Source organism: Carcharodon carcharias, chromosome 10 (genome assembly GCF_017639515.1).
Source record: "Carcharodon carcharias isolate sCarCar2 chromosome 10, sCarCar2.pri, whole genome shotgun sequence".
Classification (NCBI taxonomy): Eukaryota; Metazoa; Chordata; class Chondrichthyes; order Lamniformes; family Lamnidae; genus Carcharodon; species Carcharodon carcharias.
The window spans coordinates 124,778,315-124,796,248 of record NC_054476.1 but is presented as its reverse complement, the minus strand read 5'-3'; the positions used below and the strand labels follow the sequence as shown (position 1 = coordinate 124,796,248).

General features: G+C 45.5%; 1 protein-coding gene and 1 long non-coding RNA gene across 3 annotated transcripts in view; one reads left to right on the top strand and one right to left on the bottom strand.

The window, feature by feature from the left end:
- Positions 1–12,562, bottom strand: part of LOC121282746 — a 95,171-nt gene extending 82,609 nt beyond the window's left edge. The window contains exon 1 of one of the 2 annotated variants that reach the window (XR_005944132.1): positions 12,408–12,562. This is a non-coding gene — a long non-coding RNA (uncharacterized LOC121282746). The remainder of the gene's footprint in view (positions 1–12,407) is intronic. The other variant, XR_005944131.1, reaches the window with a different exon arrangement.
- caln1 (calneuron 1) overlaps positions 1–17,934 on the top strand; it is a 400,700-nt gene that overhangs the window by 10,006 nt on the left and 372,760 nt on the right. The gene's annotated exons all lie outside the window — the stretch shown is intronic.

Below are 17,934 nucleotides of genomic sequence, written 5' to 3'. Positions count from 1 at the left end.
ACGCTTTGTGGAACACCTCCATTCAGTCTGCAAGCATAATCCTGAGCTTTCTGTTGCTTGTCATTTTAATTCTCCACCTTGCTCCCATTCTGTTCTTGGTCTTCTACAGTGTTCCAATGAAGCTCAATGCAAGTTCGAGGAACAACACCTCATCTTTTGACTTGGCACTCTATAGGCTTCTGGACTCAACATTGAGTTCAACAGTTTTAGATCATAACTCCTACCTCCATCTTATTCTGTTTTATATATATGTTTATATAACATATATATGTTTTTCTTTGCCAGTTCGGTCTTGTCTCGTTTCTTTCTTTATTCAGATGGCTGCAGCATGCTATGTAGCCATCGACACCTCATCCGGACACATCATTTGTCTCTTTACGATGCCCATTACCACTCTCTTTGGCTTTTGCACCATGAAATCTTTTATAATTAAATCTGTCCTGCCCTCCACCCTATCAGAGGCATCCCCTTTTCTTCTTCCTGCACCCTCCCTCCTTGCGCTGGCTGTACTAACCTTTCCATCTATCTTCTGATGAAAGGTCATCTTGACCCAAAACATTAACTCTGTTCCTCTCCACAGATGCTGCCTGACACTGAGCATTTCCAGCATTTTTGTTTTTATTTTGTGACACTGCTGTATAGTTTTGATTTTCCTCTTTGGATTTATATGTTTCCCTCAGCGGAAACCTCACAGCTACCCCTCACCCCAACTTTTTAGTTTAAAGCCTTATCTATAGCCCTATTTATTCAATTCCCCAATACACTACAGCCAGATTTAATAGGAGTCAGTCTCAATGGAACAGCTCCCTCTTTCCCAAGTACTGATGCTAGTGGCCCATGAATCAAAAACCCTATCTCCCACAACACTCGCCGAGCCTCACATTCAATTCTCTTGACTGTTTGTCCCTATGTCAATTTGCATGTGGATCCTTTAGTAATCCAGAGATTATTACCTTTGAGATGCTGCTTTTTAATTTGTGCCTTAGCTTCTCAAATTCCCTTATTCCTATTTGAACCTTTGTCGTTGCTTCCTTAACCCTGGCACCTGGCAGGCAACACAACCTTCAGGAGTCAAAGCTGTGGCTGTAAAGAACAGTATCTATCTGCCTGATTATAGAGATGGCGCCATCCTGCACTCATGCACGATTTCAGTCGGAGCTATGCCCACTATCAATTACGAGGCTAGTTAAGGCCATTAAAAAGCTGATTTTTCATTGCCTGTGTGATTTTGCACTTATCGTACAGGCAAAACGGGCAGGCAGGGAGCTGACAATTTGCAAAACCTCACCCAAGGGTGGGGAAAAAGGATCAGCAGCTTTGCCAGTGTGAGTAGTGAGGAGTTTGGGAAATAGTTTGCTTCTGGTTGCTTATTGACAGCTTCATCTCTGTTCTGAGCTACATTCTCAGCATTTCTAGGCTTCATTTCAGGCCTCTTTGGTGTCTCCAAAGCCCCCGGAGCATTCAGACCGTGTGGACTCTTCCAGGTATCAGACCCTTCCTTTACCCTAGTAATGGGGATTGTGGTCTCCATTGGTGGCACCTCCTCCTCTGAGGAAGAGAGGGGCAGAAGGGTGGGGATGCCAGATGTCCCAATGCAGCTTCCAAGGGAGCGACCTGTGGGAGGAGAGGCACAAACACAAGGGGCGCAGGGACAGCAGGTAATCCAAGGCAGAAGGGGCTGCAGAAGACACCGCTATCCTGTTGCCAGGGTTTACAGGCGGTGATGCAGCTACCTCAATATGTCCGAGGTGCAATGCTGAAGGAGGCCCCGCCTCTCCAGGGAGACCGTGACCTCCATTTGTCACATGATTGGGCCTGAGATCGGCTCCGACTGTGTGGGTGGACACTCCATGCCAGTGGCTCTGGAGGCCACAGTGGCCCTCAACTTTTATGCCTCTGGCTCTTTCCAGGGGTCAGTGGGGGATCTGTGTGGAGACTCCCAATCAGCTGTCCACAGTTGCATCAAGCTGGTGACAGATTCTCTGTTCAGGTGGGTCTGACTTTCATTCATTTCTGTATGGATGAGGCCAACCAGCTGAATGAGCCAGAGGCTTTGTGGCAATTGCTGGGTTCCCCCACATCCAGGGTGCAATCGGATGCACACATGTGGCCATCAAGGTGCCAAAGGGTCAGCCGGGTGCCTTCATCAACAGGAAGGGCTTCCGCTCCATGAACGTGCAGATAGTGTGTGATCACAGGATGCAGATTCTGCAAGTCTGTGCTAAGTACCCATGCAACTCCCATGATGCTTATATCCTGAGATGCTCCCAGGTGCTGAGGCTGTTCAGCGCTCCAGCTGGACTGGATGGATGCCTGCTGGGCGACAAGGAAAAGTTGGCTTATGACGCCTCTCCACCACCCAAGAACAGAGGCAGAGCAGCGTAATAGTGGGATTCATGCCTCCACAAGGGCGGTGATAGAGGATCATAGGTCTTCTGAAGACTTGCTTCCGATGCTTGAACCGTTCAAGGGGAGCACTACAATGCCCCACAGAGCAGGTATCACTGATCATGGTCACATGCTACACTCTCCACAATCTGGCACTGGCAAGAGGGGCACCAACTGGAGGAAGAGGCTTTTCATGCAGCTCCACAGGCCACAGAAGATGAATCCAGTAGAGAGTCAGAAGATGAGCTTGATGAGGAGAACACTGAGGGTGTGGAGGCAGACTTTGATAACCTCCAGGGAGGAAGAGACACCAGGGACGCCTTGATCCATTGCTCCTTATGCTAGGCTGCCAAAGAACCTTTCCCACCTCATGCCAGGGCTGCCGCCTCCATCCTGGATGTCTGAAATGACCCTTTCATTTGAACCCAAATTCCACTCAGTGTCAGTGCAATAAAGTTTAGAGCCACCCAGGTCCAGTCTTACATACCGGCGTACCCTACACCAAAGAAAAATGTGAAGCATAATCAGGCTATTACAACAAAATAAAATGATCTCATTTTGATAGTCCAAACAAATTAACAAAACCTTCTCTGGTCTTCAACCCCAGATCAGTACACATAAATAAAACATTGCACAACAGAAGATCACCCATCACCTATCTGTCTTGTGCTCACGGTGCCTTAAACTTATGTTTATGAGTGCTATGTCTGGTGCTCCCCCCTTGCTGGCAGCGGCATTGGAGACAGCCTGCTGACTCTGCTGTTTTGTTGGCCTTGACGACCTTGGCAGTCGTCCTCTGGCCCGTGGAGCCTGTGCTGGCCCCGCTTGGGAGGGAGTGGCCAGTGACACAGCTGGCATCTCCCCAGTCACCACAGCCTCATCAGATGCTACGGTCACTGGCAGAGGGGCGGAGGAGCTGCTGCTGTCATCCAGAGCACCCTGCGAGGAGCCCGCAGAAATAAAAAGCAGCTCGTGCACCAACATGAGGTCGCTCTGGATGTCCCTAGCTGGGATACTGGGTGCCTCATCCATCTACAACACTGACGCTGACCAGACTGAGGTCATTGCCTGTGTGAGGATTTGCAGGTATGAATGCAACCCCAGGAACCCCTGATTCTGTCCCTGGAGCTGCTTCTTCATGAGAGTTGCCACTCTCTCAGTGGAGGAGGGCCACGAGGGTTAACGGAGACCATAGCACCTTTATGGATCTCCACCAGATTCTCCTGCACATCTCGCTGGACATCCAGCTTCTGCCACCTAATGGACCTGACTCCAGAGGCTCATCATCTGCCTTCGACCCAGCATCATCCTGGTCTTCAGCAGTCCTCCAACTGCCGGTGCCCTAGGCATCCTCTGCCTGCACCTCAAGTGAGTGTGAAGTGCCCTCACCAACGTGCACTGACATTCTGGTTGCCGATCTAACGCCCAGCGAGGTGCAGGTATCTCCGCTGGTGCCTGGTCCAGAAAGCAGGTGTGATGCACATGCATGTGGAGCCTGATGTTCTCTGGCATCAGAGGTGGTGCATCAGGGTCTTGTGATTGGTGTGTGGTGACAAATCTAAGGGAAAACAATGACATGTCATTAGTTTAAGTCATCACACTGTCACTGTGCATGCCAGGGACCCTGGTGAGACAATGGAGTTCTGCATCATGGTGCCATTGTCTTTCAATGTTCAATGAGGAATCCAGTTTTGAAGCTCCCATCAACGAAGAGACTACAGAAGAACATTTGCACCACCTGAACCTCTCGCCTCTGTGCACTGCACTCTTATCTTCATCTGACACCGTAGTCTCTCCGCGACTGGTTGACCAAGGTGTGTGGCGCCTCTCCAGCTCCAAGGCAACCTGCTCATATCTGGTCAGGATTAGGAGCTTTGCGGGACCTCCGCCAGTCTGTGACCTTTCAATGTTGTTATGGGTCGTCTTCTCCTGAAAGGACAGAGGAGCATTGATTAGTCCACTCTCTATCTGCAGCGCCATTGCAGCCTGGCCAACCCCACTTGAGGAACACCTTGCAGGACACATCCGAGTCGTGGCCCTTGAGCTGCAAGGCACTGAGCCCAGGCAGCCAGGGCTCACCCCCTTGGCCAGCTCCGATGATATTGACGGTTGGCACTCAGACTCCAACACCCCTGAGCTCCACGTAGGGGGACAGCCAGCCCTTAACACTTAACACACTAATCCATGTCAACATGGTACTCACTCTTCCTGAGTGCAGCAGGTCATAAACCTCTTGCGGCACTGGACCCAGGTGCACCTCAGATCATGGCTGCTGACCAGCACTGCTGCCACCTCCCAAGCTCTTTTGGTAAGGTGCGGTGGCCTCCTCCTTCCATTCCTTGGGATAAGGGTGTCCCTCCTGGCAGCCCCCTCCTCCGGGAGGATCGTGAGGCACTCATCCAAAAATTGGGGGGCCGAGTGCCCACCCAACCTGCCCTCCCGCCTGGTGCCTGCAGTCGTACTTGATGCCATAGCTTTGTGGTCACAATGCTGAAGATGTGTTTGTCGCTGGCAGCCTTCCAGGGGGCTGCCTGTGCAGCTTCAAACCCGGTGGCTGATAGGCCCCCGCCCCTGCCCCTGCCCCTGCCTCCGCCCGGCCATTTCACGCTGGGTGGGCCTTAATTGGCCTGTCAGTGTGAAATCATATTTGGGGGCCGATTGCGGCTGGTGGTCCTTTTCCAGGCCGCTCCCGGGCCCGCTGATCGCGCCCGCACGCTGACCTAAACACTCAGGCCTAGCTGCTACTCACGAATGTCCTTTCACCCAAGCTGGGAAATATATGAGTGGCAGGTGAGGACAAGTTGGGCTTGGTGATGGTGCTCATCTGATCAAATAGTTTGGTGATATTTATTGTCCAGTTCTAAATTACCACTTGGGTAAAGTACTATAAGGGGTGTAGATGTCTGTGGGAATGTATTCTCACATGAGTCACTGCCTTTAGGAATGAAACAGTGAGTGAAAAGAGATGGAAATTAGAAAAGAACAAAACAGCTTTTTGTCTTTCCCACTGGCACAATCCACTTTGACTCCAATGCTCATTCTCTAATCAAAGACAGCTTCAGATTTATAGCTAATTTCTAGGCTTTCCTAGTGCTCTGAAATACTTCTCAGGGGAAAAAAAAATAGGTGAAGAATCTCAGTTTAAATTGTGAGCCCTGAGATAACATGGAATCAACTTCCTGTATTGATTCAAATTTATTTGACAGACTCGGTCAACATCCAGTGCTAAAATCAGATAGACATAAACACAGACTAATTATATATCTACATAGATGTGAAATGAATGGGCCTTTGATCACACACTGCTTCTCAAAATGGTTAAAATAACTTCAGGTGGCTTTTTGCTTCACTATAAGTGCACACTGGACTTAACTCATGGATCACAAAAGCTAAATTGGCTGCATTGTCCCTGAAAATGTTTGATTATCACACTTAACATTGAATATTCCATTTTGATATTGAGACAAAGCTTGTAATGCTTCCTTGAACTGCATTGATATGCATGTTATCATTGGTGGCCCCATGTCGGGATTTATTTTCATTTTCATGTTAATATTTGAATTTAGGAAGAGGTATGGAAGTTGTTGCACTATCAGTACTTTTTATACCTGAACATTTTGGGAAGCCATCTGTGAATTATTGCCAAAATAACAGTGACCCAATCTGACTTCCAGTCAAAGCTAAACATTTACTGTAAGCCCGTGTGTTGGGAGGGTAGCTGATTATTTAAGCTAAAAATTTGCACATATTCAATGAACCCTAATGCAAGTAATCAGCTTGTTAAATAGTTATTTTAATCAATTAATTCACTAGCTGATTAAATTACTATTTTATGATTCAATTATGGAAACATATATTTGGAACATTTCAATATACAGTAGATGCTCATTGATACTGATGCAAACTTAAACAGGCTAAGAGACACAAATGGAGTAGAGTAGGATCTGGCTTACGATTCTGATAAAGGCAGTTAAGTATAAAAGCAAAGTACTGTGGATGCTGGAAATATGAAATAAAAAAGAAAATGCTGGAAACGCTCAGAAGACTGGGCAGCATCTGTGGAGAGAGAAACAGAGATTTCAGGTTGATGATCTTTCAATAGAACTGGAAATAGTTGGAAATGTAAAAGGCTTTCAGCAAGTACAGTGGAAGGGAAGGAAAGAACAAAAGGGAAGATCTGTGATTAGGAAGAAGGCAGGAGTAACTAAACGAAAAAGATTTAAGAACATAAGAAATAGGAAGAGGAGTAGACCATTCGGCCCCTCAAGCCTGCTCTGCCATGCAATAAGATCGTAGCTGACCTTCTTGTGTTTTGATTTCCATATTCCCATCTACCCCCAATATCCTCTGATTCCCATGTCTAACAAGAATCTATCTACCTCTGCCTTAAAAATATTCAATGACCCCACCTCCACCGCCTCCTGATGCAGAGAGTTCCAAAGTCGCTCAACCCTCTGAGAGAAAAAAATTCTCCTCAAGGGGTGACCCTTAATTTTTAAACAGTGCCCCCTAGTTCTGGATTCACCCATAAGAGGAAACATGCTTTCGACATCCAGCTTGTCAAGGCCATTCAGGATCTTGTATACTTCAAATTACCCCTCACTCTTCTAAACTCCAGTGGAAACAAACCCAGCCTATCTAGCCTCTCCTCATAAGACAACACACTCATTCCAGATATTAATCTAGCAAACCTCCTCTGAACCGCCTCCAATTCATTTACATCCTTCCTTAAATAAGGAGACCAAAACTGCACACAGTATTCGAGGTGCGGACTCACTAATGTCCTGTATAACTTTTATGTTCAATCCCTCTTGTAATAAAGGATAGCATCCCATTAGCTTTCTTAATTGCTTGCTGTACCTGCAACTCATGTGACTCATGTACTAGAACACCCAGATCCCTGTGCACCTCAGAATTATGCAGCTGTTCTCCATTTAAGTAATACTCTGCTTGTTTGTTCTTCCTGCCAAAGTGAACAACTTCACATTTTCTGATATTAAACTCCATTTGCCAGATCTTTTCCCACTCACTCAACCTATCTATATCCATTGGCAACTTCCTCATGTCCTCTTCACAACATATTTTCCTACCTATCTTTGTGTCATCTGCAAGCTCAGCTACCATGTCTTCGCTCCCCTCATCTAAGTGGTTGATATAATTCGTAATAAGTTGAGGCCCCAGCACAGACCCCTGTGGGACTCCACTCGTCACATCCCTCCAATCTGAAAAGGACCCATTTATGCATACTCCCTGCTTTCTGCCAGCCAGTCAATCTTCTATCCATGCTAATATGTTATCCCCTACACCATAGACTTTTATTTTCCATAATAACCTTTGATGTGGCACCTTATCAAATGCCTTCTGGAAATCCAAGTACAGTTCGTCTACAGGCTCCCCTTTATCCACTGCACTTGTTACTCCTTCAAAAAACTCCAATAAATTGGCTAACCATGATTTTCCTTTCACAAAACCATGCTGAATCCTCCTGATTGCCCTGAGCTCTTCTAAGTGCCCAGCTATAACCTCCTTAATGTTCGATTCTAACAACTTCCCCATGACAGATGTCAAGCTAACTGGTCTATAGTTTCATGTTTTGGCCTCTCTCCCTTCTTGAGTAGAGGGGTTATATTTGCTGCTTTCCAGTCTGATGAAGCCTTTCTAGAATCTAGCAAATTTGATGGTGCAAGGCAAAATGTAATGAGACAGGTAAAGAAACAAAAGATGGGTCTAAAGAAGTGGCAATAGCAGAACCATTACCAATACCTACTGTCTGAAAAAAATGGGAGCAATGACTTGGGAGAACTAAATACATAAGTTTAATGAATTTCTTATATATCTTGTCTTTACATTAGAGCTTTACCGTTATTTTCAACTCAAAAGCACTTCAAGCTCAAGTGAAAGAAACTCTTGAACTTTTGTGTGCTCTACATTAAAGTAGCTGCCTCTGCCTTCTCTGACCCTGACACTTCCCAATATTTATATTCTTTCTCTATTTCTACCTCAGGCCTCATCCCCGCTCTTGGCCATCCAACATCACCTCCTCTCCCAATGTTTGCCAACACCATCAATCTCTCTCTCATGCAGCACTGCCAGCACCTGTTTCAAAACTTTTGCTATCATGTCCCTGCTGAAGAGTTATATCCTACACCTGCCTCCATACTCTGCTCTCTCTCTTAAATCTTTGCTTCCTTGTCGCAGCCTTGACACTTATTTTTACCTCAGAATTATGCTGTCACATTTCTTGTCATTCTTCATTAAAGTCCCTCCCTCCAGTTTGTCTTCAAGTAATCTCAAATAGGACCCTGTTTGTGCTGACAGGGATAGTGGTCTTCAACTACTGCCCTACTCCCATAACTAAACATGCAACACAATGTGCCAGAGTACTTTGGGAAACTTCATATACTTAGCACCAACAATGAGTTCAAAATCAGCCTTGGGTGAAACATAAATGTCAGCATGCACTTGTTGGGCTGAATGGCCAATTTCTGTATGATATATTCCACCCAAGCACTCAAGGGCCTACCCCGCTTAAAGCCAAACATGGAGAGGAGCTCATCAAGGATGAGGAGGCAGTCAGTGCTTGCTGGAGAAAACACACTTTGAAGAACTCCTCAACCAAAACTTTGCCTTTGCTTTGAAAGTCCTCAACTCTATTCCTCAATACCTCATCTGGCTCAGTCTTGGCCTGGAGTGAAGTTGAGAAAAAACATTCAAGAGCTGAAAAACAACAAAACCTTTGGTGCAGATGGAATCCCTGCCGAAATTCTGAAACATGGCGTAGATGCATTTCACGGCTGCACAGCCTCATATCCCTCAACTGGGAAGAAGAGTGCATGCTGGTGAGATCTCGAGGATGCTGACCTCGTGACTGTATTCAAGAAGGGATACAAGTCTGATTGTGGTGACTTCTGAGGAGTCTCGCTGCTGTCTGCCACAGGGAAGATCATTGTAAGAATCCTCCTCAATTGCCTCCTGCCAGTGACCAAACAGCTCCTAGAGTTATAGTGTGGTTTTCGCCCAGTGAGAAGCACCACAGACATGTTCATCACTGTGCAGTAAATCCAAGAAAAGTGCAAGGAACAGCACCAAACAATGTATATGGCCTTTCTCAACCTCACAAAACCTTTGATTCAAAACACTGGTGAAGTACCACCAGCAGTGCCTTTGCAAGATCCTCCAAATCCAGTGGCCAGAAAGGTGGTCCAACAGCAGTGTCCTATCCCAAGTCAAAGTGCCCAGCATCGAGGTGCTGGTCACTAAAACCAGTTCTGCTGGGCAGGACATGTCGTTCAGATGCATGATACCAGACTCCCCAAGCAACTGCTGTACTTGGAATTCAGTGGAAGCAGGAGACTCTCAGGGGAACAATAGATGTCTTCAAAGCATTCTGAATAGGCTAAACATCCCTGCTGACCATGGGGATCCCTGGCTTGTGACCGACCAAAATGTACAATCAGGGAGGCAAAGTCGAGGCGTCAGAGAGAGTGTACAAACCACCATTTACCTGACCATCCAAGCACCACCTGCCCCACATGTGGTAGAGTCTGTAGATCACATTTCAGAACATATTTGTTGGGCTGAATGGCCATTTTCTGTATGAAATGGAAGGAGAAGGAGTTGACAATGACCTGAAGCTCAGTTTCTGTGTGAGTACACACACACAAGTGGCATCTCCATACTGGAGCTCAATGACTGAATTTGGAGTGACTTTTGTTTCCGAACACATGGAACCAGAGAGGAAGCAGTCATCCTTGATCCCAAGGGACAGCCTAAGAAGAAGATTCTATGCAATTCCAAGCATGTCAATGTTCATTGTTTAGTTCCCACTGCAATAATCTCCCAAGTCACAAACCACAGAACAACAGACTATAGTCTGGTATATTTCACGCCATGCAAATATCATGTTAATCTTCATTTAAAATACAGTTGGGAAATCTTCTGCCAAAGTCTTAAATGCTTGTTCCATGAAAAAAAAAAATCTTCTGAGCTCCTCCAAAATCAACTCTTTTAAGGTGAGTGGTATAGTGGAACCAATAATAAATGCCACCATCATGAATAATTCTCTTGATTTCATTAACGTGAATCTTGTACTTCTGTAGCTTGTGTGGAATGTCAGGGCAGATTTTCAAGTGATTACTTCCTCCCTTTGGGTCACCTTTCTACATTGCTGCCTCAGGGATTTGCACTTTTTCTTGAAACTTGAGCACGCTGAAGATGATCGCTTGACTGATTTCCATCCTTGGTGATTCTGTTAATCACAGTGTTCTGTATTCTGGAGGTAGACTATTGTACTATCTGCCTCTACTCACTCTATTAGAGATTGTTCATCTTGGAGCAATTTTCCAAATCATCCAGTTTATTGTTATCTGTTGCCATTTTCCTTTTCAGCATTTCTGTGTTCTTCAAGGCAGATAGTAATCAGTATTCTGACCCAGACAGCCTCTCCTCTATATGCACTTGTGGGTCCATTTTCAGTTGATTGTTGTTGAAATCAGGCCATATTTCACTTTGCCTCATTTGTAATTTGATTTATGCACTGCAAGGCAGTTTGCCAGTTATCTGAGAATCACCACCAAGCCTAAAGTTTTATGTTGAGTCTTTACTATCGGTAGGTTTTTTTAATTAATTGACTGGATGTGGGTGTTGCCAGCAAGCCCAACATTTGTTGCCCATCCTTAATAACCCTTAAGAAGGTGGCAGTGAGCTGCTATCCTAAATTGCTGCAGTCTGTGTGGTGAAGGTGGTCCCACAGTGCTGTTAGATAGGGAGTTCCAGAACTTTGACCCAGCAACAATGGGCCATGATTTAGGCTGGTAGAGGTCATGGTTTAGGAGTGCTGCTGAAGAAATCTTGGTGAGTTGCTACATTGCATTTGTAGATAGCAATCAGCTGACCTTTCCTTTCCTGTGTTCGACCTGATGCTTTGAGACTTCATGAGGTCTGGAGTCAACGTTGATGACTTTCAGGGCCACTCTTTCCTGACTGTATACCACTGTGCTGCCACTGTGGCTCTTTTCCACCGGTGGGACAGGATAAACCAGCGACAATGATGGAGGAGCCTTTGATGTTGGCTGAAAGGTATGATTGTGTGAGAACGTTGCTTGATTAGTTTGTACCACTGTCTCCAGATGTTAGTGGCGAGGACTTTGCCAGGTGGGCTGGGCTTGGGTCTGCCTTTGTCATGCCCGAATCTGGTGCATGGGCCGATACCAGGTGGCTTGTTCAATCTTATTTATATCATAATTTATTCTTGTTAATTTTTATTCTTATCCTCCTTATCCCCAAGTTGCCACACTGCTTGTCAGACATCCAATACTCGATGGGCAGAAATTTCCTTTGACTAAATATTGGCAAGACGGAAGCTATTGTCTTTTATCTCTTTACACATTGTGTTCCCTGTTCACTGTTTCTACCACTGATAACTGTCTTAAATTGATCAAAATCATTCACAACCTAGGTATTGTGTTTAACCCAAGTTGAGCTCCTGACCACATATCCAAACCATCACCAAGACTGCCTACTTCCACCTCCATAAAATAGTTTGACTCTGACCTTCCCTCAGCTTATCTGCTGCTGAAACCCTCATCCTTGCCTTTTTTACCTCCGGCTCTGGGGACCCAGGTTCAAATCCCGCCATGGCAGATGGTGAAATTTGAATTCAGTAAAAATCTGGAATTAAAAGTTTGATGGTGACCATGAAACCATTGTGATTGTCGTAAAAACCCATCTGGTTCACTAACATCCTTTAGGGAAGGAAATCTGCTGTCCTTACCTGGTCTGGCCTACATGTGACTCCTGAACCACGGCAATGTGGTTGACTCTTAAATGCCCTCTGAGCAAGGGCAATTGGGGATGGGCAGTAAATGCTGGCCTTGCCAGCGACACCCACATCCTAGGAATGATTAAAAAAAAGACTTGACTGTACTGATGTTCTCCTCATCATCCTCCCATCTTGCACCTTACATTTGCTCATCCAAAACTCTGCTGCCCATCTTAACCCTGCTCCAAATCTCACTCACCCGTCACCCCTTTGGTCTCCGACCTTCAATGACACCTCATCTGACAACGGGCAGAATTTTCCCCTTGTTGGACGCGCACGGTGGGTGGGCCCGGCAGCAGCCACGAAACGGTTCGCCACCCGCGATCAGGACCTGACTGCAATTTTACGCTGGCTGTCCAATTAACAGCCAGCCAGCGTGACATGCGCGCTGAGAGCCTCAGTGCTGCCGGGGTGGGGGCGGGAGGAACCTGAGCTCTGAGGTTTGCGCATGCGTGGGGGGAGCGCGCAATGAAAGTTTCCCGAAGGCACAGAGCTGAAGAATTTCAAAATGAAAAATAAAGATTTTACAAATAATATAAACATGTTCCCACACGTGACTTTGTCACATGAAGAGGGACATGTGAAAAATTAGTTCAAAAAAAGTTTATTGTTACTTTTATTCACTGTTGGAAGCCTCATCCCGCCCATAGTTGAGGTTTTGCAAAAAATGCAAAATTGCCTGCCCACCAATGTAAGGTTGGACAGGCAACGGACACTTCTACTTAATTAGCCACTTAAGGGCCTTAATAGGCCTCTTAATTGTCGGCTGGTGCTCTGCCGACTCTCACGAGCGTCTGCCGACCGAAATATCATGCAAGTGCCCGATGACATTGGGTGAGCATCCCGACGTCATTGTGTGCTATTTCACACTCGGGCATGTCCGGCGTGTTCCTGCATGCTGAGCTGAAAATCCTGGCCAATGTTTTACTTTTAAAGTCCTTACCCTTGTTTTCAAACCCCTCCATGGCCTTGATCTTTCCTTTCCATTTGAGCAGTCTCCTCCAGCCTACAGTAGTATCAAAAAGGTGTCATTTTTTGACTGATATTGCCCTTGTTAAGTGCCTTGGCAGGTTATATTACATTAAATGCACTATATGAATGTAAGTTGTTGCAATTTTTTGAAGTGGCTTTTGATACAACCAGGAGGCTTACTCAGTCATTTCAGAGGGCAGTTGAGAGTCAACTAATTCCAGAGGTGAGGTGAGAGTGACAGCCCTTGACATCAGGGCAGAATTTGACCGAGTTTGGCATCCAAGAGTCCTAGCAAAATTGAAGTCCATGGAAATCAGGGGGCAAAGTCTCCTCTGGTTGGAGTCATACGTAGCACAAAGGAAGATGGCTGTATCTGTAGGAAGACATTCATCTCAGTCCCAGGACATCACTGTAGGAGTTCCTCAGGTAGTGTCCTAGGCCGAAACATCTTCAGCTGCTTCATCAATGACCTTCTGTCCAACATAAGTTCAGAAGTAGGTATGTACACTGATGATTACATAATGTTCAGTACCATTAGCAACACCTCAGATACTGAAGCAGCCCATGGCTGCATGCAGCAAGGCCTGGACAATATTCTGGCTTGGGCTGATAAGTGGCAAATACCATTCATACCAGGTAATGACTACCTCTAAAAATAGAGAATCTAACAATCTCCCTTGATGTTCAAAATCATTACCATCATTGAATTACCCATCATCAACATCCTAGGGATGCTATTGACCATATATATTATTTAACCAGCCATATAAATACTGTGGCTACAGAGCCAGTCAGAAGCTGGGTAATTCTGCAGCGAGTAACTCACTGTCTGACTCCCCAAAGCCTGTCCACCATCTATAAGGTATAAGTGTGATGGAGTACTCTCACTCGCCTGTATGGGTGTGGCTCTGACAACAAGAAGCTCAACACCATCCAGGCCAAAGCAACCTGTATGATTGGCATCCCATCCATCACTCTTTCCACAACTGACACACAGTGGCTGCAGTGTGTGCCATATACAAGATTCACTGCAATAACTCACCGAGCCTCCTTCAACAGTGCCTTCCAAATCTGCAAAATCTATCACGTAGAAGGATAAGGGCAGCAGTGGCATTGGTACACCACCACCTGCAAGTTCCTCTGCAAGTCACACACCATCCTGACTTGGAACTATATCACTGTTCCTTCATAGTCGTTGGGTCAAAATCTTGGAACTCCCTCCCAAACAGCACAGTGGGTGTACCCGCACTACATGACTGAAGCAGTTCAAGAATGCAGCTCATGACCATCTTCTCAAGGACTAATAGGAATGGAGAACAAGTGCTGGCCTTGCCATTCATCCCATGGATGAATATAAAAAAGTTGGCTATGGTCTGGAGACACTTTGGGTAAGGACAGCAGATTTCCTTTCCTAATAATGTTATTGAGCCAGTTAGGTTTTCACAACAATCCAATTATTTTATAGGCACTGTTAAAATAGCTTTTATTCCAGATGTGGTAGGATTTGAATTTATACCTCTGGATCATTATTGTAGGCTGCTGGATTACTGGCCCAGTAACATAGCCACTATGCTAGGATATCCTCATTACAGTGGCTGAGCCTCAAAGGTTGATCATATTTGATATTTTTCCATTATATTTGCTTGAGTTCTGAAATGTAGGAGGCATTAATAAGCAATATTCAACTACTTCATGTCAGCCTATTTTTTGAGTTGGATTTTTGAACTCACAAATGAAACAGCAGAAGTCTCATAACCTGCTGCCCCTTATTACCCAACTTCTACAACTTTTTAATTCATTGCTGATCTGCTTCTTCTGCCATTCACATGTTTTTTCTTTTTGCCTGCTATCTCTTTTTCCCCTTTACCTTATTTGTTTGTGGGATAAGGTTCTAGAAACATAATATGGAGTACAAAAACATTCATTTTGAAAACCATTAGTTACATAATGAATCTGTACAGGACAAAGCATATGACAAATATGAGCTTCTGGGGAAATATTGTAGCAGATCAATAATGAAAATGTGGTGGATTTGGTGTATGTGGACTTTTAAAAGGCATTTGATAGACTGCCAAATTGGAAACATTTTAATACAATGAAGGAATTTAAGGAATGCAGCAGCATGGCTAGCTAGTTGGTTAAAGGACAGAAAACAAAAAGTAGTGAGTACTAAATGCTTTTTGGACTGGAAGGATGTAAACAGTTGTTCCCCAGGGTCAGTGTGGGAACATTTCTCTACATATATAAATGTTCTGGACCTACATTTATACGGGACAATATCAAAATTTATAGAGGACACAAAAATAAGATAGCAACTGTAAGTTAGCCAATTGTACAGAGAGTTGTCAGCTGAAATTTAATGTGGCAAAAAATGAAGTGATACATTTTGGAAGGAGGAATAGGACAAGGCACATAATAAATGGTAAAAAGTCATAAGAAGCACAGAAACTTATGGGTTCAGGTGCACAAATCTTTAAAAAGTAGCCAAACAACTTAATTAAGTTGTTTTAAAAAAAATGTATGAGAGATCCCAGGCCACAAAATTAGGCACTCAGTTTCAGTGTTATAGTACTGTTTTGATAGCAAATTGGCATCTATGCTGGACACACACACTTTCAACATAGTCCATACAGACTGCCATCTTGGTGAGGGCATGGGTGTTAGGAGTGTGCGTTGGAAGGAGGCAGAGTAGGCAGCTTACGATGTCGGCTAGCATGTAATGTTGACTTGGTGCCAGTGCTGCCATTTTTAATCTCACTGCTCCAGGAAATGCCGTCTCTTGAACACACACAGCTAACCATGTGTTCAGCAGCATGAAGGACACTCCCACCAGTTCTATTTAAGGCGATGATCAACAACTTGCAAGTTAGTTGCTGAACAATTTCTCTTGTCCATATTTGAATTTGTAAAAGTACTTGGTGGTTTGCAGAGTTGGCTAAAGTTGGTTAAGTTGACAGAGAATGGTGCTGTACGTGGAGATGGTGGTACTTCAGATGTTCTGGTCAGACCAGTTGCTCTCAGTCATGGGGACTATCGTTATTATTCCCCTGAAGCTGCAGCATGAGGAGAAGATGGAGCAGATGCAGCAAATAAGAGGTCAAACTACTCGGAGAGAGAGAGGAGGAGGAGAAGGAGAAGGAGGGCTCTGAGTAGGAGGTCTTATCAACTTAGGGTCTTTGAGGACCATGTTTCCTCCATTCACCTAAGTGAGGAGCAGTCTGTACATTGCCTGTGCTTTACAAAGGAGATGTTCACAAAACTCTGTGCAACCAAACTGACAAGCTTGGTGCAGAGCACAGACAGTGCCGCCTGTGGCTTCTTTACATTGCGCTCCTTCCAGGCTCAAGCAAGCAACATCTGTAATGTCACCGCCCACTGCTGAATCAGAGATGCTCTTTATGCCAGGAGTGGGCAGCTAATAGTGTTTTCTGACTAGAGAGAAGCAGATGGAGTATGCACACTCCTTTTCCAGGATAGTGGACTTCCCTATGATGAAGAGTGCTGTTGACTTCACACATGGATCTTTGTGGGTGCCACATCTAAATGCAAAGGTTATTACTTGCTGAATGTGTAGCTGGTATGTAATCATGCTCAGCACATCATACTGATGAATGTCTGATATCCTGGCAGCAGTTATGATGTTTTCATTCTGTGCCAGTTCGCTGTCCCTAAATCTTCCAGCCACCATGTCAAACCAGAGGATGGTGGCTGGGAGATGAGGGCTATCCATTTAAACCTGGTTCATGACCCAATCTGCAACACCACCACAGGTGGCCAGTGTGCATACACTGAAACCATGCTGCCGTTAGAAACATCACTGAGCAGACCCTTGGGGTGCTAAACAATGTTACTGCTGCCTGGGCCTCTCTTGAGGAGCCCTGCAGTGCTTGCTGGAATGGGTGCCTTGTTCTTAGTGGTCCTGCAGTGTTATCCACAATCTGATCACCAGGAGGCCCTTACCACCAAGGATACATTGAGCAGTTCAGAAGCAGGAGGAGGAGGAGGAGGAGGAAGGAGAGCGAGGAGGCGACCAGGTCTACTTTCTTGGCAGGCTGTGTCCAGGATCATATCATTTGACTAGGTCTCTACTGAACATAACCCCAAATCTCCATTGTCAATTAGTCACATACCTCACCCCCTCACTCCCTGCCTTTGTTACAGGCAATCACCTTCTTATCCACAATGCTGGACTAAAAGCGACCACAAAATAATCATTTCAAACTAACTTTGTCAACAAACCATCCAATATTCACACGGAAGCCAGCTAATGACCCTTATGCTTTGGTGCCTGTCTTGTGGGCGCATTGCCTGGCCTCGTGCTCCTCCATATATTACCCCAATAGCTGCAGCTTCACTGGTGGAAGGCTGCTGACTATCAGTGGGGGAGACTGCAGATGGCTTTGCAGGATGCCCCCAGGCAGCTTGACCTCGGCATGGGTAGCAGCAGTCAGGCTTTGTTGGCTGAGAGGCAATACCAAGGGCACTACATGGCAGAGTGCCAGTGATAGGAGCATGAATGCTGTCACGCCGAGAGAGGACAGCAGGTTTGTGCTGCTTGGAGCTACTGCCACTGCCACAGAGTGTTGCCTCTGCATTCCTAGCAATCTGCTGGATTGCCGTAAGATCGCCGCTTGAGGCTCCCAATTGCAAAACTGAATTTACATTGTGGCACCATTGATGTGAGCAGGTCCTGATTTTCCCATGTTAATTAGACGCCATGACTGCCTGGAGCAGGCAGTCTCCACGGTGCCGGA